The 22,012-nt window shown below is 38.6% G+C and overlaps 1 non-coding gene across 1 annotated transcript; it reads right to left on the bottom strand.

Annotated features, from left to right (window-relative positions):
* Positions 1–4,272: 4,272 nt before the first annotated feature.
* Positions 4,273–4,405, bottom strand: LOC127681930 (small nucleolar RNA SNORA17). The gene has a single exon (XR_007977268.1). It is a non-coding gene; the product is annotated as a small nucleolar RNA SNORA17 (small nucleolar RNA).
* Positions 4,406–22,012: the final 17,607 nt, after the last annotated feature.

Genomic DNA, 22,012 nt, shown 5'->3' with positions numbered 1-22,012 from the left:
GGAATACAGGAGAACATGAATCAAAAGGTAAAAGCCCTTACAAGGGAAACACAGTATCATTTAAAGAAATTCAGGAGAATATGGATCAACAGATAGAAGCCAATAAAGAGGAAATGCAAAAATCACTTAAAGAAATACAAGAGAACTTGGCAGGTCAACAGGCAGATCAACAGGCAGAAATCATGAAAGAGGAAACACAAAAAGCAATTAAAGAATTAAAAGGAAGAAGTCAAATTATCACTATTTGCAGACGATATGATAGTATACTTAAGTGACCCAAAAATAGTCCACCAGAGAACTCCTACAGCTGATCAACAACTTCAGCAAAGTGGCTGGTTATAAAATCAACTCAAGCAAATCAGTAGCCTTCCTATACTCAAAGGATAAGCAGGCTGAGAAAGAAATTAGGGAAATGACACCCTTCACAATAGCCAAAAACAATATAAAGTATCTTGGTGTGACTCTAACCAAACAAGCAAAAGATCTGTACGACAAGAACTTCAGGTCTTTGAAGAAAGAAATCGAAGATCTCAGAAAATGGAAAAATCTGCCATGCTCTTGGATTGGCAGGGTTAATATAGTAAAAATGGCCATCTTGCCAAAAGCAATCTACAGATTCCATGCAATCCCCATCAAAATCCCAACTCAGTTCTTCATAGCGTTAGAAAGAGCAATTCTCAAATTCATCTTGAATAACAAAAAACCCAGGATAGCTAAAACTATTCTCAACAGTAAAACACTTCTGGGGGCAATCAGTATCCCTGATCTCAAGCAGTACTACAGAGCAATAGTGTTAAAAACTGCATGGTATTGGTAAAGTGACAGGCAGGTAGGTCAATGGAATAGAACTGAAAACCCAGAAATGAAACCACCTATGGTCACTTGGTCTTTGACAAAGGACTGAAACCATCCAGTGGAAAAAAATAGCCTTTTCAATAAATGGTGCTGGTTCAACTGGAGGGCAGCATGTAGAAGAATGCAAATCAATCTATTTTTATCTCTTTGTACTAAGCTCAACTCCAAGTGGATCAAGGACCTCCACATAAAACCAGACACACTGAAACTAATAGAAAAGTAACTGGGGAAGACCCTTGAGGACATGGGCACAGGGGGAATGTTCCTGAACAGAACACCAATAGCTTATTCTCTAAGATCAAGAATTGAAAAATGGGACCTCATTACAAAGTTTCTGTAAGGCAAAGGACACTGTCAAAAGGACAAAATAACCAACAAATTGGGATATCATCACCAACACTACATCCGACAAAAGGCTATTATCCAATATATACAAAGAACTCAAGAAGTTAGACTCCAGAGAACCAAATAACCCTATTAAAAATGGGGTACAGAGCTAAACAAAGAATTTTCACCTGAAGAATTTTGAGTGGCTGAGAAGCACCTTAAGAAATGTTCAACATCATTAGTCATTAGGGAAAAGCATTTCAAAACAACCCTGAGATTTTACCTCACACCAGTCAGAATGACTGAGATTAAAAACTCAGGAGACAGCAGGTATTGGTGAGGATGTGGAGAAAGAGGTATACTCCTCCACTGCTGGTGGGAATGCAAGTTGTTACAACTACTCTGGAAATCAGTCTGGCAATTCCTCAGAAAACTGGGCATAACACTCCAGGGGGACCCTGCTATACCACTCCTGGGCATATACCCAGAGGATTCCCCAGCATGCAATAAGGACACATGCTCCACTATGTTCATAGCAGCCTTATTTATAACAGCCAGAAGCTGGAAACAACCCAGATATCCCTCAGTGGAGGAATGGATACAAAAATGTGGTATATTTTCACATTGGAATACTACTCAGCAATTACAAAAAAATGAATTCATGAAATTCTTAGGCAAATGGTTGGAACTGGAAAATATCATCCTAAGCTAGGTAACCCATCCACAAGAGACCACACATGGAATGCAGTCATTGATAAGTGGATATTAGCCCAGAAGCTCTGAATATCCAAGACACAATTCACATATCAAATCATTCCCAAGAATAAGGAAGGAGAGGGCCCTGGAAAGGCTTAATGCAGCATTGTAGGGAAATACCAGGACAGAGAAATTGAAGGGAGTTGATGGGGAATGGGCGGAGGGAAGAGGGTTTATGGGACTTATGGGTAGGGGGGAACTGGGAAGGGAAATCATTTGGAATGTAAACAAAGAATATAGGAAATAAAAATGAAAAAATATGTCAAATACAAATAGTTTAATAATGAGAGATAATACTGGTTGTTATTTTAATCAGCTGCGGTCATAACAATCCTATGAATCAGTTTATTCCAAGTTTTGACATTCAATATTAGGAATTTTTTTCTTGCAAAAAATTCCATGAGCCACAAAATCTTGCTGATCTACTAGTCTTACCAGTTATAGCCAGTTCCTGATTCCAGTCTGTTCTTTGTGCCTCTCATTCTTCTGAAGCAAGCTAGCATTAAAGAGCCATCATGTTCTTTAGGTGGCAGCACAGGAGCTAAGAGAGCCAATATAAGAATACAAACAGGTTCCAGATTGCAGGTTTATCATGACTGCCAATACTTCATTGGATAAGTCAAGTCAACTGGCCCAAGTTTGAAGGCTATAAGTATACAATTTTCCCACAAAGAAGGAAATTCTAGATCCAATAAAAAATATTACCATTTTTCTCTATTTGTTATAATTATTCATGTGTCTCCCTCCTACTATATATTTTCATCCTACAGTGACTGAATGCCATACTTTACTTGATATCAGTCTTAAAGTGCACAGTCTTTGTTGATGCCCATTTTATGCTGAGACTCAAGCAGAAGAGACAGCATTTACTTATAGCATCTCAGTTTCCTAGTTGAAGTAAAAATCTTAAATAGGTGTAAGTAGAAAGACATACCCCTTCTCTATTTTTAAACTTTTTTTAGTTCTTTGTGAATTTCACATCATCTACCCATTTCACATCATCTCCCCCTCTCCTATTACCTGTCATTTATAAAAAAATATCATTGTGAAAACTTTAGTGTGTCACGGTGTTCCACAGTAGACCTTTATGTCCACACTTCTTTGCTTGAAAGTGTTCATTGCAATGACTCATTGGTCTGGTAGCCTCTAACTTCTGCTCCTTTCTCAAAATTAGGACATTACTGAGAAGCCTCTTAGATATCCTGCCATTGCCCTGTGTCATGGAGATACTGTAGTTTTGGATCTGTTGGACCAGCCCCTTTTTGTGCACTTCTAGCAGTTAATCAACAGAGTACATGTTGGGGTGGATCCATTCAAAGTCCTGTTTCTGGCCTTGAGAGGTATCTGAACTGGCCTGGTCCACCAACTTACACACTGTTACACCCTCAGGTAAGTTCACTAGCAATTGCTGTAACCAGGGCCAGTTCTACTGTTCTACTCATGTGAGGTGCACGGGCAGCTCTCCCAAGTTCTGCAGCAGGTAAGGGGGCAGGACCAGCTTTCCTGCTTTCCTAATGCCAGGACCAGCTCTCCTGCCTGCCCTAGATGGAAAGGGGTGATGGTACAATGGGCATCTGCACCTTACCAATGTTGCCATACACAGGACAGACAAGTTGTAGGGCCAGCTTTCCCACACTCACAACCTCAGGCCAGCTCAGCCATGACCCCACCATCAGGTCCAACTCTACTGTGCTGCCCAGGGAAGGTGCAGGACCCACTCTCTTGAGTGCTGCAGCTGGTAAGAGAAAGGGACAACTCTACTGTTCTCAAGACCCAGGGCTGTTCCTTACTACCTTTGAGTCTCCTGTTCTGCCTGTCTTCAGTGTGCCCACATTCTTCTGTTTCTCTTTCTCTTCCATTTCTCCATCACTTATTTGTCCTTCTTTGTGGTGCCCAGGGTCTCTGAGTGTCTGGGATTGTATTAGGAGTGGTTTCAAGAGGGTTAAGCTCTGCTTGTGCATTATGGCATAGAGTAGGGGGTCATCTCGGTCGTGGTCTGCTCTCCACCACGCGGTATGTGCATGGCATTAGATTGGTGGTCATCTCAAGCTAGCTCCCTCTCAGACCCCATAGTGCTGGTCTGGTTGTTATCTAGAGCTCATTTCTTGCCCTGCCCACCTCAGTGGACCTATGTCAGTGAGGGTCATCTGCCTTGGGCTCACCTCTGCCTAGAGTCCACAGGTCCCAGACAGGGTTCTTCTCGTCTCCAGCTTGCTCCCCATCCTGGGAGTTCTTCTGGACCTATGTGGCACTGGATTGGTGATCATCTCAGGCTTGCTTCCTATCTGGGACCGCTGGCATCAGACTGTTTTCTCACACTTGTTTTTTTCAGGGAATGTTAGCCTACTGAGCATTCTGATGTTCCTAGGGCAGAGCACTGAATGTAAACACAGCCTGTCTCCTCTCTGCCACCTACTGGTGCATATGTGACACAGCAGTCACATCTGTAATAACTGTAGGGGGCAGGGGCAGTGATTCTCACATCTCACTGAGCAGTATCACCAAAAACCAATATTGATGAAATATACAAATGTTCATCTCCCATAAAGGCTGAGAAGAGAAAATAATTACCAGCTGAATAAGCTGAATTCTCACAGTTCTTTATTAAATAACACTAATGAGCAAGATATAAAAGCATAGTTCATATAGCTTTTATTAAATTCTACAAATAATAAGTTTACAATAGGCCTCTTCTTTCTTCCCTTATGTCATATCTATGGGAAAAGATATTATAATATATAGTGTTTGCAAAAGAGTATGTAATTATTTTTGAACCTGCAATACTCATAAGTGGAAAGCCATTTTCCCATATGGGCCAGGATCACAATGGTTCCAAAGCTTTCCTTAGGGGTCTGAATACAAGCCAGTGGACAGTATACACACAAACAAGGTTTCAGCTTAAGATTTCTCACCTTGAGAGACCTCCTATAGAAAAATAGATAACCTCTCCCAGTGTGCTATACATAATAAGCATGCCAAATTGCAGCTGTAGCCAATAGTAGGTGTCATTTCACCCAAGTGTACAGTCCCTACCTACCCCTTGCTTTTCTTGTATATGTATCAATGTGTCTTTACTTTCTTCATTCACTTGACACTCCTAGTCAGGGTTCCAGGTACTATGCTTGGCAGGACTACATACACATGGGGGAGATGAATTATTTCAATGGGTATTTATTCATTCATTCATTCAGTCAGTCAGTCAGTCAGTCAGTCAGTCAATGGCCAGCTATATTTAGTTTCATCTTAGGTCTCTGGACTATCCAGGATCTGTTTCCTGGCTTTCTAGGCAAGACAGCACATGGCATGAGCTTCAAGTTAAACCAGATATTGATTGGCCAAATTTTATAAATGCATGATTAGTCATCTAAGTTAGTGCACACAAAGAATTTATATCTTTAGCAAATATATTAACTGAGATGAAAACATTTGAGATTGTATCATTGACTCCATAAAAATAATGTGGTCAAATCATGCAGACCCTCTGAGATCATGTGTCTGGAGATTAGAACAAGTAGCAAGGTCTTGATGTGATCCACTATGGGAGACTACCATATTTACAGGTTCCAAAAAACGTAATTATTAAAAGTAATGCTGTTGTAGATGTTTCAGTTTGGACTGGGGTCCACAACTCTGTATTTCAATCATTTATGGGTTTCCATAATGGTCTCCATGTGTTACAAAGGGAAATATCTTTGATAAGGGTTGAGGCTCACATGTACCATCATGAATAAAGACAAATATATGAAGGTAGTCAGGGACTCAGCTGGTTTAGTAAAGTGGTGGTTGTAGATTCTCCTTTAAGGTCCATGACTTTAGTAGCCCTGTGTAGTTGCCACTACCCAAGTTTCTACTAGGAGGCTTTTGTGGAGTAGGTATTAAATCCAATTAGAAGTTGTGTCTGCTGAGGAATGCCTACTGCTATTCATATCTTGTTGAGATTTTTATCAAATATTGAAATATGCCCTGCTGAATTCAGACGTGATCTCAAGGGTTTGCATAATTTGGCCACATTGTTTTCATGAAATCAATGACTCAATCTCAAATGTTTTCGTCTCAGTTAATATATTTTCTAAAGATATAACATATATATAAATTTGCTAAATTATAACATATACATAAACACACATATACATACACATATACACATACACATATACATATATATCATATACATCATATATATACACATACATATACATATACACACATATATATACATCATATGCATACACATACACACATATATGTGTGTGTGTGTATATATATATATAGTGCTATGTCAAATATTTATGAAAGCAATCCACACTACCACTACCACTACCACTACCACTACCACTACCACTACCACCTGCATGGCACTGATGGACAGGCTGACCTGTTCTCAGCCTGACAGACTGAACCACATTTCTAAATTCCTATGGCTGGCTGGGGTGCCCTGCTACCATACCTATCTCTGGAACCCAGGTGAGTCACAGCATAAAGGAAAACACCACACAATCTTAGTTTAGTTTACAAATAACACAATTGGTGGGCACAGAAACTGACATCCTAATTTTATAAGCTGTTTAAGTTATAAATCCTCAGGTGGCACATTCCAGCGGATCCACCACCTAAGTGGGGCCTCTCACTACCTACATTGTGCCTCCATGCTCTCTCCTGTCCAAAAGGAAGTATCTTTATCCTGCCCCTCCTCTCTTCCTCTCTCCAATCCAGAAGTCCTATCTACTGGCCCAGTGATTGGTTCCTTGAAATCTTTATTCATTAGGGGTGTATATATGTGTGTGTGTGTGTGTGTGTGTGTGTGTGTGTGTGTGTGTGTGTGTGTGTGTATGTGTGTGTGTGTGTGTGTGTATGTGTGTGTGTGTGTGTGTGTAACCTTTAAGGTTATCTTATCATACTGGTTCCTGTTTGGTGGTGATGTTTTTTTATAGGCATCATAGCTTTTTAGGACTGTTTTTCCTTTTTTCTTTTTCTTTTTTCTTCTTTCTCCTGTAGAAGCTTTCAGAGTGCCTTCCAGTGCCATAGAAGCATAGTTGTCAGAGAGGATACTCAGCTCAGTTCCAGCTCAGGGGCCTCTCAGCCGTGTGTCTGAAGTATATTGTGTCTTCAGCAATTGTGTCTTCAGCAATAAGGACTTACCTTTCTCCTTTGAATGGCATCCAAACACAAAAGCAATAAGCCTTATGTTTCAGAGTCAGTTGGACAGCCCTGACCAACAGTTGTTTTTTAAACAATGATTCTTCATTGGAATTAACCTAGTAGGCTGAGCTAGTTTGCTAGCCACCACTCTCTATCTGTTAGTACTAGGGCTACAGACACAGTTCACCCTGCCAAGCTTTTTACTGGGTGCCAAGGACACAAACATGGGTTATCATGTTTAGCTGACAGCACTTTACTGACTATATCACATCCTCACCAACTTTAACTGGGAATTAATTGTTTTCTTACATAAACTCATTGGTTCCTATTTCTTTCACAGAGTCTTTATTCCTAAAACTATTTTCTTAATTTTAGAAATGCTAAACATACTTTATACTTAATGTTTATTTTTTAATTCAATTTCATTTTACTTATTCACTGTGCATCCTGCTCATTATCCCCCTCCTTGTCACCCTCTCCCACAATCCTTCCTCCAACTCCCTCTCCTTCCCTTCTGGCAGGATGGAAGCCCCCAGCTGGGTAGCCCCACCCCTGGCACTTCAAGTCTCTGTGAAGCTTTTTTTTTCTTTATTGATATTTTTTTATTTACATTTCAAATGATTTCCCCTTTCCTGATCCACACCCCAGAAAGTCTCATAACCCATCTCCCCTTCCTCTTTTCCCCAGTCAATCCTCCCCAGCTTCCCTGTTCTGGTATTCCCCTACACTGCACTGCTGTGTCAAACCTTCCCTAGACCAGGGTCCTCTCCTCCCTTTGTTGTCCAACAAGGCCATACTTTGTTTCTGGAGCCATGTGTACTATCTGGTTGATGATTTTGTCCCTGGGAGCTCTGGGGGGTAGTGGATGGCTCATATTGTTGTTCCTCCTATGGCACTGCAAGCCTCTTCAGCTCCTTGGGTCCTTTTTCTAGCTCCTCCATTGGGGACCAGGTGCTCAGTTCAATGGCTGGCTGAGAGTATCCCTCTCTGCATTTGTCATGCATTAGCAGGGCCTCCCAGGTGACAGCCATATCTCGCTCTGGTCAGCAAGCACTTGTGGGCATCCACAATATTGTTTGGTTTTTGTAGCTGTATATGGGATAGATCCCTAGATGGGACAGTCTTTCCCTCAGACTCCGCTCCACACTTTGTCTCTGCATCTCCTTCTGTTCCCCCTCTAACAAGGACCAGAGTATCTTTGAAGCTTGGTGCTTCCTCTCCCACTAGGCCAGACAAGGCACCCCAGCTAGTAGAACATATCCCACATACAGGCAATGGCTTTTGGGATAGCCCCTGGTCCAGTAGCTCACGAACCTCATGAAGGTTAAGCTGCTATCTGTCCCATATGAGGAGGGATTATTGTCTTTAACATATTTCTCATCATAGTTATTGATAATTATACCATTTTATCCTGAGTCTGTTTCTGAAGAGGCATAAAGAGTTAACTTTTTAAAAAAGTTCTCTGTGAGTATCTGGAACATGGCTAGGGTCTGGTGAGGAAGGAAGGGGCTAGGCAAGATATCCCAGAAAAGAACTATATCTGCATTCGTCATATTCAAACAAGTTCAAATTCAGGCTCCATAAGTTATTCAAAGTTAACAAGTAAAGAATCTTATTACTAAGTTCTCAGGGATTTCTGCTCCAGATAGATATAAGCTTTTCTGTTTCCACTGGCACCTCTAGATTTTGGAACAGCTTTTTTCCCCCTGTAAATAGGATTCTTGGTGGGGTCAAAAAGTTAGTAATTTTTAGCAAGAGTAACTTGATTTTTAAGGAAATACATAAATTCAACCTGCTTTGTATATACAATGGCACTTATATGTTTATGACATCAAGACTAAATATACATTTTATACATATATATGTATATATGCACATACACACACACACACACACACACACACACGCCCACACATAATGGTTTGTAAAAATGGGTCCTGAATATGAGAAAAAGTAAATGGGTTATAATGGAGGGGTAGGGATAAAATAACTATTTTAATTTTTAAAAAATTCTACAAAGAGAAAACTTTCATGTACTTTATATTTTAGAATTGGCTTAATTATTAAGCAACACATGTGAGTGTGTGTATATGTTTGTGTGAATTTAGCTATAAACATCAAAGCTGTATTTAGAAGCCAATAATAGTTAATTTATGCCAATCTTCAACTTCATTTATATTATTTATTATTAAAGAAAATTAGAAAAAAAATATGTTTTGAAATTGGGAAAAGATCTTTACTAACTCTACATCTGATAGAGGGCTAATAACCAACGTATACAAAGAACTCAAGAAATTAGTGTCCAGAGAATAAAATAACCCTATTAAAAAATGGGGTACAGAGCTTAACAGGGAATTCTCAACTCTCAACTGAGGAAATGCAAATGGCTCTAAAGCACCTAAAGAAATGTTCAGCATCCTTAGTTATCAGGGAAATGCAAATCAAAACAACACTGAGATTCCACCTTACACCAGTCACATTGGATAAGATGAAAAACTCAGGGGACAGCAGATGCTGGAGAGGATGTGGGGAAAGAGGAACACTTATCCATTGTTGATGGGGTTAGAAGCTGGTAAAACCACTCTGGAAATCAGTTTGATGATTCCTCAGAGAATTAGACATAGTACTACCTGTGGACCCAGCTATACCACTCCTGGGCATATACCCAGAAAGTGCTCCTACATGTAATGAGGACACATGCTCTACTATGTTCATAACTGGCCTTATTTATAATAGCCAGAAGCTGGAAAGAACCCAGATGTCCCTCAACAGAGGAATGGATACAGAAACTGTGATAAATATACACAATGGAGTACTATTCAGCTATTAAAAACAATGAATTCATGAATTCTTAGGCAAATGGATGGAACCAGAAAGTGTCATCCTGAGCGAGGTAACCCAGTCACAAAAGAATGCACATGGTATGCACTCACTAATAAGCGGATGCTAGTCCAAAAGCTCAAAATAAACAATTTACAATTCACCCAGCACAAGAAGCTCAAGAAGAAGGAGGACTTAAGTGGGGGTCCTATGGTTCTGCTGAGAAAGGGAGCAAAATACAGGAGCAACAAAGGAGGCAATGTGTGGAGCAGAGTCTGAAGTAAAGGTCACCCAGCAAGTGCCCTACCTCGGGAGTCATCCTATAAAAAGTCACCAAATCCCAATACTACACGAGAAGCATGTACCAAAAGAAGCATGCCATGGCTGTCTCCAGAGGGGCCCTGCCAGAGCCTTACAAATACAGAGGCAGAAACTAGCAAACAACTATTGGACTGAGCCCGGGGTACCCAAATGAGGATCTAGAGTGTGGTCCGGAGGAGCTAAAGGGGTATATAGCCCCATGGGAAGAAAAATGACTTCGGACACCCAGACACCCCAAGACTCTCAGGGACTGAACCATCAACCAAGGGGTATACATAGTTCCAGCCAAAAATTTGGCAGAGGAATGCCTTGTTGGGCATCAGTGGGAGGAGCGGTCTTTGGTCAGGTAAAGGCTCAATAGAGGCCCCAAAAGAGGGAAACAGACGGGTGGGGGGGTGGGAGTGTGTCAGGTAGAGGGGCATATACATGGAGGTAGGGGGTGGGTGGAGGGGTAGGTAATCGTTGGGGAGGGGGGCATTTGGGAGGGGGGAATTGGGAAAGGTTTTACCATTGGCAATGTAAATGAAGAAGATACTCAATAAAAAAAGATTAAAAAAATGAAAGTTGATTAAATTATGATAAATTGAAATAAGATTAAACATCTGCTCACTGCTATAATTGTATATTTCTAAGTTATTTAACATTAAAAGGGGAAAGATGATAAAATTCCATTATTTGATTCCTCAAAGACTTTTAATGACTTTTTTGTTCAATAAACTTAATTCTAATCCTTTTCTTTCCCAATGACTGATATTTTAATCATTTGGAAAGAAATAACAATGTAACACTTTGGGTTTGAAATTGGTATAGAATTAGAAATAATACGGCAATATGTTTTTTAAAAGATCAGGTCTCACAGGTTGTTGCCTCTACTGTCTTCATTGGCATTACAGGTATGTAATAACTAAGTCTCCTTAGCCAGGGCAGCCTAAAGAGTGCTCAGATTTGTGTTTCATAATTGTTCAAGGAGCACAGAGATCAAAGGGGAATCACCCACATTAATTTTCAGGGTCTGTCTGAATTAAAATTGTTCAAATTCATATCAGTACACATTGAGTTTTTCTAATTAACAGGAATGTTTCTTTCTCCCGGGAACACTTGAGTGAGGCTAGCTAAATGCATTTTTCACAGTCTGTATTTTTTAAGTTCCACTTAGCCCAATTGTCTATTATTACATTTATGCCAATGAAGAACACTCCCTTTACCTTATAACAGAAACACTAAATTACTATGACCTTTCTGTGCTTTGGGTAGGCGTTTATTTCTCTATCTATTTTATGTCTTACTCATCCTGACAATTTCACTAGAAAGAAACAACCTGAAAAGAAAAGCTACTATAAGCTCTATTATGGAATTGAATGCTTTCTCTTTTCTTTCTTGTTTTTAATAACTATCCTTCTCAGTCCCTCTTGATAGACAACAAAGGCTTCCATATCTATGGGGCTGGTACAGATATTTATTCTTTCATTTCTACATAAAATCCTTACTTTATTATATACAATGATAAATTATCAGTGAAGCCTTAACAAATAACTGCTTCACCTGTAAGCAGTCTGGTAGGTACTGTAAATCTAGGCACTGTAACTTTGATTTTTCTAAAGGTGAATTGATTACCAGCATAAGCTAAAGAGATCTATCTTTGAAATGTATACATTTAGCAAGTCAATCAAAGTTGATGGCAGGTAAAAATTTTAAAAGCACTCTAATTACAAGTGCATATATATTTTCTTAGTTACCACTCCGGGTACTGCTATTAAAGGAGATGGCATATAAGACTTAGGGCCCAAAGCAGCAAAGGTGAGAGCATGCATCCTCAGTCTGTGATTATTTTGTGTAAAAGAATGAACAGTGGCATTGAAAGCATGATAGGAATTTAGTCCAAGAGGTTTACCACTGCAAGTTAAAAGTTGGAATGGCCATGTGACAGAAAACATGTGTAGTCTTTACTAGTTACCAGCAGCATCAATGAACAGCCAACAAGGAAGTAAGGCCTTTAGTCCCACAGCTGCAAGTAATTGAATTCTGCTACTGCTCAAAATAAACACAGTCATAGGTCATAGATTCTTTTCCTAGAACTTCCAGACATCAACTCAGCTCTCAATCAAAATTGAAATATTTATTTTAGCCTTTGACAACTTGGGTAGATAATTTGCTTACACCATGCCCAGTACTGAAAAAGCGAGCTATAGCCTATAAAGAAAATGCAATTGTGGACTGCTACATCTGGTAAATACCAGCTGCAAGCTAATAGAAAGGGAAAAAGTTAGAGCTAATTTACTTCAAAGCTAAAAAGGTCTGTACTGTGTGAAGGTGATTTTGAATGAATAATTGGTAAATGTAAGATGGCAAAACAGGAAGAAATCCAGTGTATGAGGTGGAAGAATGTATAGTTTATCCATTGTTTATTATTACTAACCACATGCTTCAACTAAGATTATTCCTGGAGCTATCTTTTTCATATCACTAAAAATAATTTCAATAAAGTTCCTCTTTGCTTAAAGTTACTAGATTATTTTATTATTTTCCATCAAGCTTCCTAAGAGACGTCTACCATGTGACCAAAAAGATTTGCTAGCTAAAACACTCAGCAAAACAAAATTTTCAAACCTTTTATTTCAGAATTTGAAGGCATTTACTCACTCACTAAAGTGTCTTCACATTTTAGACAGCTCGGTTTGCCACAGAAAAGACAGTAACCTTGGGACTGATTGGCATCTATTAGACCACAATGTTGCCTTTCTAGAGAAGGCATTTCATGCTCTGAAACTTAGCATGCCTAATATCCCAAATGTTTCCCCAAAGATGCCGACAATTTAATGTGCCTAGGAATGTTAGCTTAAATGGCAAGACGACTTTGCAGGTGTAGTTAAAATCATGATGAAAGTTCATTCCAAGTTATGTAGGCTGAAGTAAAATCACAAATCTCACAATAGTATGAAAGGCATTTGTTTTGTTTAAAAGTCATTAAATCAATGAAGATTTAATGTGCTTTGTGAATTGGAGATAACCTGAAATTCTCTTCTCCACCACCCTTTCAATATAAGATAGTCTGCTATCATTGCTCAGTTCACAGCAAATATTTTCCCCTATCTACTATATGTATTAGTGTCCAGAATCCAACATTCTATTTTCATTAATATATTCCAGTGTGGGGCACATTAAGCCATAGACAGTAGGTTCTTTGCCAGGAATTATTAAATTGAACAAATACCTAGGTAGTTAGCCATTCTCAAAATAATAATAACATGATACTTTGAGAACAAATAATGGGGCATTTTACCTCTATCACTACCCTTAAATGTGACATGCTCATGTGGAAGCAACCAGCATCTAACTGTCACAACCACAGAGTTAGGTACTCTCCAAACTCCAACTGCACTGACTCTTTCTTTTATAAGGTCCTAAATATTATCTATATTTCTCATACCCTACCTCAATTTTCTTCAGGGTAGAGGCTAAATTCTTAAGCTAATCAATCAATTTTCAGTTTTGTTTTATTTTTGTTGCTGATGCTGTTTTGTTTTTAGAAAATTAAGATGGATAGAATTAACTGGCTGTAATACCTACATTGTGCTAAAGGAGGAAGACCACAGTCTAACGATACCCTGACCACCCCATAGCATTCCTGATTTTCCCCATTTATGGAGAAAGAGAGACAGAGAGACATTCTAATGCTCATTTCTGAGGCTCATTGTGATTAACATCTACCAATTTCATTTACAAACTCCTCTCCTTCTAAGGTCACTGACAATTTCAGCATGTGTGAATAGGAAGACGTAGAATTTAGATATGGAAATTAAGCTGAGCCTAGCCTTATGGGAACTATTTCATTTAGACTGTGACATCTGCCCAGAGCCTTAGGTAAATACAGACATTTCCCCTAGCAGTTATTGATAAGCCAGACAAAACTTCCCAGAGTGGTTGCAATATATCTAGGCATGCCTCATGTTCTGACAGAAATAGCAAGAACCTTTTGAGTAACAAGCTGGTCGTAGATATGAGTGGGGAGAACTACTGGCCTCACCACTGACATTAATTAAGATCAGTGACATTAATGACCATAAATGGAGAATACTTATATGGAGCAATTGACAGATGGAAGAGGGGACTGGACTGTCAACACATTACATGAATCCTTCATCCTGTGTCCTTTCACATGCTTACTTTAGCAGAGCATCCTTTCTTCTGTGTCTGTTTCAGTGAAATATTCCTTCACAAGTCTGCCTTAGCTTTTTACACCTATGTCGCATTAATGAAACTCCTTCAAAACACCAGCCAATCACCATCTAACCGACTTTCCAAAGAACCCTTAAGTTTTTATTCCATCCTTTCTCATTATAATAAGGTGAAGAGTGGCAAAGTATTCCCACACATCCTGCTCCGGCCTTCACTTACAAACACTAAGCTGCATGTACCACACATACACATACCACATACAGAGTAAGAAAATTTAATTTACAAATTTGTTCAATTAGATTTGATTTGTATTAACTATAACTGTTTTAAGTTTACATATTTGGGGTTATAATATTACAATTCAATTTATGTATGAAACATCATGGTAAGATTGTAATATCTATAAGAAACCAGAATTATACACATTTTTGTTTGGCTTTGAGCAGGTTACTATATAACAGTTATGGAGTGCTTTTGAAACTATCATTATGGGCTATAATTTTAATTTGTCTTAAAGGAAAAATAAAGGTTCTGCTAAATGAATTTCTCAGTGTTTATTTACATTCTTGTGAACTGTTTCTTCTATCACTTAACATGTCACCACATCTGTCACTGTCAGTCAGTTATATTTCTTGCTTATACACGAGGTGTCTTCTCATTTGTTCTCTTAATTGATTGCAGTGTCTGAAATAACTATTTAGGTGTAAATAGTAAAACATTATTAACTCATGTGTATAGACTCCCCACATCATTTCACTTTCACTAGAGCGCTTACCGTGATTCAGTATTAAAAATACCCTGGCCTTGTTTATGAGAGAGAAGCACAACACCCATCAGACACAATATGTGCAACCTTGCAAAGCTCATCACACAATATACTCAGTAAATTTGAATTAAAAATGTTTTTCTCAAAAGTACTTTTTTCTTAATTCACTAAATCTTCCAAGCCAAGTAAAGATTGATTTCTTTTTATATATTTCCATAACATGTTTTCTGTATTTATTTATGTAACTGTATTTTTCTACTCTCACATTTAATTTTCTTGCATGTATTGTTATTACAAATCATCATTAATTCATTAACATCTTAAACTCCACCTCATGACAAATCTCAACTTTAATGTCTGTAACGGATAGACTTTGAAAAATCAAATTTTAGTATTTGTGGTACATTGTAAGTGATATATATATATATAATGTGTTTATAAGTTAATTTCCCAGAATGCATTCTATTTACATAAGCATGGCTATGTATTCTTAAGTAATTTATGACATAATATGCCTAGTATTAGAATGAACCTTAAAAACTGAAAAAATAGAGTACTAATGTTATAAAAATATGGCATAAAGATATGAGGCTTATAGTTTCTATTTTAGAGGGGTTCTTTATTACTTTATATTTCATATTAATTTTTTATTTTTTAAATTTTAGCAAAATGAAATTAAATTTCTCCATCCTTTTTCCTCTGTCCATCCCTTCTTTGTCCTACCTATCAATCCCCTCCCACGTTCCCCATTAATTTTTCTCAAGTTCAGGATTTTTTATGATTGTTGTTATACAAATATATAAGCATAACTATACAAATGCAATCTAGTTATTTCCTTTAGTATTATTAACATGCACATGATTTCCAGTTGCTCACTTGATCATTATATGACTCACTGAACATAAGAGAATAACAATGAACTCCTGAGTGGTGCACAAGAAAGTACAAATAAATAACTAAACAAAATGCGGACCATGATTAAGGATTTAGGCTTATAATTCAGCAAATAGGAAAATTGAAAAGAACCCAAGTTGAAATAGTTGGAATTTAAAACTTACTAAGTCAACTAGAAATCTCAAGAAGAAAGCCTCATAAGCATAATATATCAAGTAGAAGAAAGAATAGCAGGACTAGAGGATACAGTAGAGAATTAGCAATTTTTTTTTTTTTGGTTTTTCGAGACAGGGTTTCTCTGTGTAGCCCTGGCTGTCCTGAACTCACTTTGTAGACCAGGCTGGCCTCGAACACAGAAATCCACCTGCCTCTGCCTCCCAAGTGCTGGGATTAAAGGCGTGTGCCACCACCGCCCGGCTTTACAGTAGAGAATTAGAAAAAGCCATCAAATAATATAAAAAAATGATAAATCACAGGAAATATACATGTTAGAACAGGACATCATAAAAAGACAAAATCTATATATCAAAAACATAGGTTAAGAGAATTCTAAATTAATACCCTAAACCAGATTTTCAAGAAGAATAGAAGGACACTTCCCCAAATTAAATAAAGAGATACAAGAAGCATACAAAACATTGAGTAGACAAGACTATAAATATGTTTAAGAAGTATTTAAATTAAGGAAAAAGTATTGGTTTCTTTTTTATTGGTTATTTTATTTACTTACATTGGAAGTATTATCCTCCTTCCCGATTTCCCCTCCGCAAACCCATCCCTTCCCCCCAACTGCTACTATGAGGGTGTACCCATACCCACCCACCAGCCCACTCCCATTTTACCCCCCCCAAGCATTCCCCTACAACTAGCCTCCACAGGACTGAGGTCCTCCCTGTTATTGATGCCATATAAGGCATCTGCTACATATGCAGCTAGAGCCATAGGTCCGTCTGTGTGTATCTTCAGTTGGTGGTTTAGTCCCTGGGAACTCTGGGGAGTCTAGTTGGTTCTTATTGCTGTTCTTCCTTTGGGGCTTCAAACCCCTTCAGTCCCTTCAGTCCTTCCCCTAACACCTTCATTGGGGTACCTGTACTTAGTCCAATGGTTGGCTGTAATCATCTGCATCTGAATATGTCAGGCTTTGGCAGATTCTCTTAAGGAACAGCAGACTCCTGTCAGCAAGTGCTTCTTGGCATCAGCAATAGTGTCTGAGTTTGGTGTCAGTAGAAGGGATAGATCCCTAGGTGGGGCAGTCTCTGAATGGCCTTTCCTTCAGTTTGTGTTCCACTATTTGTTCCTGTATTTCCTTTAGACAGGAGCAACTCTGGGTTAATATTTTTGAGATGGGTGGGTGACCCACTCCCTCAACCAGGGGTCCATGCCTAACCTCTGGATATGGTCTCTACAGGTTCCATTTCCCCTTTGTTGGGTACTTCAGCTAATGTCATCCCCAATGGGTCCTGTGAGCTTCTGGCTTTCCTGGCATCTGGGACTTTCTAGTGGCTACCTCTAGTTCCCTATTCCCCACTGCTACATACCTCCATTTAATTTCCTGACCCTCTGTTCTTCTCCACCCACTCCCCTGTCTCTTCATACCTGATCCAGCCCCCTCTTTTTCCCCCTTCTCTCCCTTCCAGGTCCCTCCCTCCCTCTACCTCCTGTGATTATTTTGTTCCCCTTTTTAAGTAATGCTGAAGCATCCACACTTTGATCTTCCTTCTTCTTGAGCTTCATATGGTCTGTAAGTTGTATTGTGCCCAATATCAACTTATCAATGAGTGTATACTATGTGTGCTCTTATGTGACTGAGTTACTTTGCTTAAGATTATATTTTCTAATTCCATCCATTTGCCTGCGAATTTCATGAAGTCATTGTTTTTAATAGCTGATTAGTAATGCATTGTACAAATGTACCATATTTTCTGTATCCATTCTTCTGTTGAGGTACATATGGGTTGCTTCCAGCTCCTGGCTATTATAAATAACACTGCTATGAACATAGTGGACCATGTGAATATTGGCTTCTTAAAACTTTTATTATGGTATTTATTTTATAAAAATATATCCAGGACTTCACTAACAAATATTTATTTAGATTATAAACTAGTAAATGCCTGTCTCACTTTTTTTTCTGTAGGCATTCCTATTCAACTGATTAATATAAAACTTATATTAACTCTGATTTCTCTGGTAGTTCCATTGCGTTAATATGTTGACATAACAGTACAGGGTATTCCTTAGATTATGTACTATATAAGTTGAATTGTATCATTTAAACCTATGTTTTTGAATTACTAAACTCCAGAACATACAACTACGACATTATTTGGGAGCCTATTCTTTGCAGAGGTAATAAAATTATGAAATATAAAACTGGCAGACTCATTTTATAAGAGAAAGGAATGTGGAATTTGAATCCACAGAAACACACAAAGCACTGGGAGAAATGCAGACATAGAAACACAGCAAATACTGTTTTTTATGTGTTAAGTTAATACCAAATCTTAAAGGAATGTCAAGACTTACTGCTACTATGAGTGAAAGGAGAAATCCAGATAGACAAACTTGTTTTAAGGAAAAGACTGTTTTGGCACAAAATTTAAATCAAATGGAAAGAAAAGGGATCTACATGGAGAGTGGAGAAGGGTGAATGATTTCACAAACAGAAACTATATATCCTATACCAAAAGAATGGTTGAGGTGTATGTAAAGATATCTAATGTTAAGCTTAAAGAGAAGATATCCTGAAGGCTAGACAGGTCACAAGGAAAGGAACCTAAGGCTGTATGCCAACATGCTTCCACCCAAAATAAATATTCTGGATTATGTGAATGTGGCTGCTCTTCATTTCCTCTATTTTTAATACTGAATTTTTAATACCATTTTTCAGTATTAAAGTCTACATATTAGAAATATGCTATTTTATAATTATGAAATAATTTGATAACAAATACTGTAAAGTATTATACAGAATGTGTAGTTTTCCTACCTTAAATCTAGCTACATGTGTCCATTGCAAAAGTGGTACTAGATAATGTTTGTTAAGTAGTTAAATGGTTGACTATAAGTACAAGAGATATGAATGGTAATCTATATATTTTATTAATACATGTATGTGCATATATAAACATATGACATTTTCAAAATGACTGATTAATTGAAATTTTGGAATATTTTTATAAAAAATTAGTCTTTATGCAATTCCTCCCAACTCTTCATATCCTCCTAGTTCTCCCCCACCTTCCCTCTCTCTCATATTCATTCCCCTTCATTTGCCTTCAGAAAATTGCAGGGTTCCAAGAACCAACAACCAAAAATGACAAACAAGATAAAATAAGACAAGGCAAAGCCTTTATTATTCAGGTTGTATGAGGCAACCTAATAGGAGAAAAAGTTTCAAGAGCAGGCAAAAACAATCCTGAATGATAAAAGAACTTCTGGAGCATCACCAACCCTGGCCTTAAGTTGTACTGTAGAGTCATGATGATAAAAAATTAAAACCTGCATGGTACTAGTACAGAAACAGACAGGTTGATCAGTGTCTAAAAGACCCAGAAATACACACACACACACACACACACACACACACACACACGCGCGCGCGCGCGCGCGCGCACACAAGCACACGCACACGCCCAAGCACAGCACACACACACACACACACACACACACACACGCGCGCGCGCGCACACACACACACACACACACACACACACACACACATTCCTATGAACATTTGATTTTGATAAATAAGCCAAACTCATACAATAGAAAAGAGACAGCATTTTCAATAAATGGTACTGCTCTAACTGGATGTCTGCCTGTAGAAGAATGCAAATAGATCCATAGTTATTAGCCTGTTCAAAACTCAAATCAAAGTAGATCAAGGAACCCAACACAAAACCTGATACACTAAATCGAATAGAAGGGAAATTGGGAAATAACTTTGAACACTTTAATACAGGAGACAGTTTCCTGAACAGAACACCAATAGCTCAGGCACTAAGATCAACAATTAATAAATAGGCCCCCATGACTAAAAATCTTCTCTGAGGCAAATAACACTGTCAACAGGACAAAATGGCAGCCTACAGATTAGGATCTTCACTAACCCTACATTTAACACAGGGCTAATTTATAACATAAATAAAGAACTCAAGAAGATAAACTCTAGCAAACTAAATAACAATTAAAAACTGGAGTACAAAACTAAACAGAGAATTCTCAACAGAGGAATTTCTTTTCTTTTTTTTTAATTTATTGATATATTTATTTACATTTCAAATGATTTCCCCTTTTCTGGACCCCCACTCCCTGAAAGTCCCATCAGTCTCCTTCCCTCCCCCTGTTTTCCCACCCAACCCTTCCCACTTCCCTGTTCTGATTTTGTTCTATACTGCTTCACTGAGTCTTTCCAGAACAAGGGGCCACTCCTCCATTCTTCTTGTACCTCATTTGATGTGTGGATTATGTTTTGGGTATTCCAGTTTTCTAGGTTAATATCCACTTATTAGTGAGGGCATACCATGATTCATCTTTTGAGACTGGGTTACCTCACTTAGCATGATGTTCCCCAGCTCCATCCATTTGCCTAAGAATTTCATGAATTCATTGTTTCTAATGGCTGAATAGTACTCCACTGTGTAGATATACCACATTTTTTGCATCCACTCTTCTGTTGAGGGATACCTGGGTTCTTTCCAACTTCTGGTAATTATAAATAGGGCTGCTATGAACATAGTAGAACATGTATCCTTATTACATGCTGGGGAATCTTTTGGGTATATGCCCAGGAGTGGTATAGCAGGATCTTCTGGCAGTGAGGTGCCCAGTTTTCGGAAGAACCGCCAGACTGATTTCCAGAGTGGTTGTACCAATTTGCAACCCCATCAGCAGTGGAGGAGTGTTCCTCTTTCTCCATATCCTCGCCAACACCTGCTGTCTCCTGAATTTTTAATCTTAGCCATTCTGACTGGTGTAAGGTGAAATAACAGAGGAATTTCAAATGGTGGAGAAGCACTTAAATGTTCAACATCCTTAGATGTCAGGGAAATGCAAATTAATATGACCCTGAGATTCCACCTCATACCAATCAGAATGGCTAAGATCAAAAAGTCAAGTGCCACCACATGCTGACAGGGATGTGGAGAAAAAGAAATCCTCTTCCATTGCTGGTGGGATTGCAAACTTTTACAAACATTCTGAAAATCAATCAGGAAGTTTCTGAGAAAAATGGAAAGACCCAGCTATACCACTCTTGGGCATTCCACCACACCACAAGACAAGTGCTCCATGTTAATAGCAGCTTTATTTGTAATAGCCAGAAGCTGGAAACAACCCAGGTGTCCTTCAATTGAACAATGGATAAAGAAAATGTGGTTCATTTACACAATTGAACACTATTCAGCTATTAAAAAACAAGGAGATCTTAAATTTTGCAGGCAAATGGATAGAACTATAAAATATTCTGGTTGAGGTAACACAGACCCAAAAAAAACATGCATGGTATATACTCACTGGTAAGTGGGTCTTGGCAAAAAAATACAGTATGCCCATGATATACCCCACAGAAAAGAAAGAAGCTAAACAAGAAGTAAGGGTCAAGAAAAAATACTTGAATCATACTTAGAAGGGGAAACAAAATAGTCATAGGAGTCAGGTAGATGGAGCAAAGTAAGTGGGAGAGGGGAGGGGGAGGAGAAGGAGGAGGCAGGATCAGGTGCTGGAAGAGACAGGAGAGAGACCCAGAAGGCCAGGAGAAATAATGGAAATAAATATGCAGATGCTAGGTGGAGAGGGAGGGGAGATTCTCTAGGAAGTTCCAGAGACCTGGTTTAAGGAAGGCTACAAGGAGTCAATGCAGGTGACCTTAGCTGAGATATCTACCAGTGAAGACACAGAACCGGAAGAGGCTGCCACCTCCTCTAGCCAGGAAGGACTCCCAGTGGAAGGATAAGG

Source organism: Apodemus sylvaticus, chromosome 3 (assembly GCF_947179515.1).
Source record: "Apodemus sylvaticus chromosome 3, mApoSyl1.1, whole genome shotgun sequence".
Classification (NCBI taxonomy): domain Eukaryota; kingdom Metazoa; phylum Chordata; class Mammalia; order Rodentia; family Muridae; genus Apodemus; species Apodemus sylvaticus.
The sequence above is the reverse complement of the archived record's forward strand: the minus strand, read 5'-3'. Positions and strand labels throughout refer to the sequence as shown.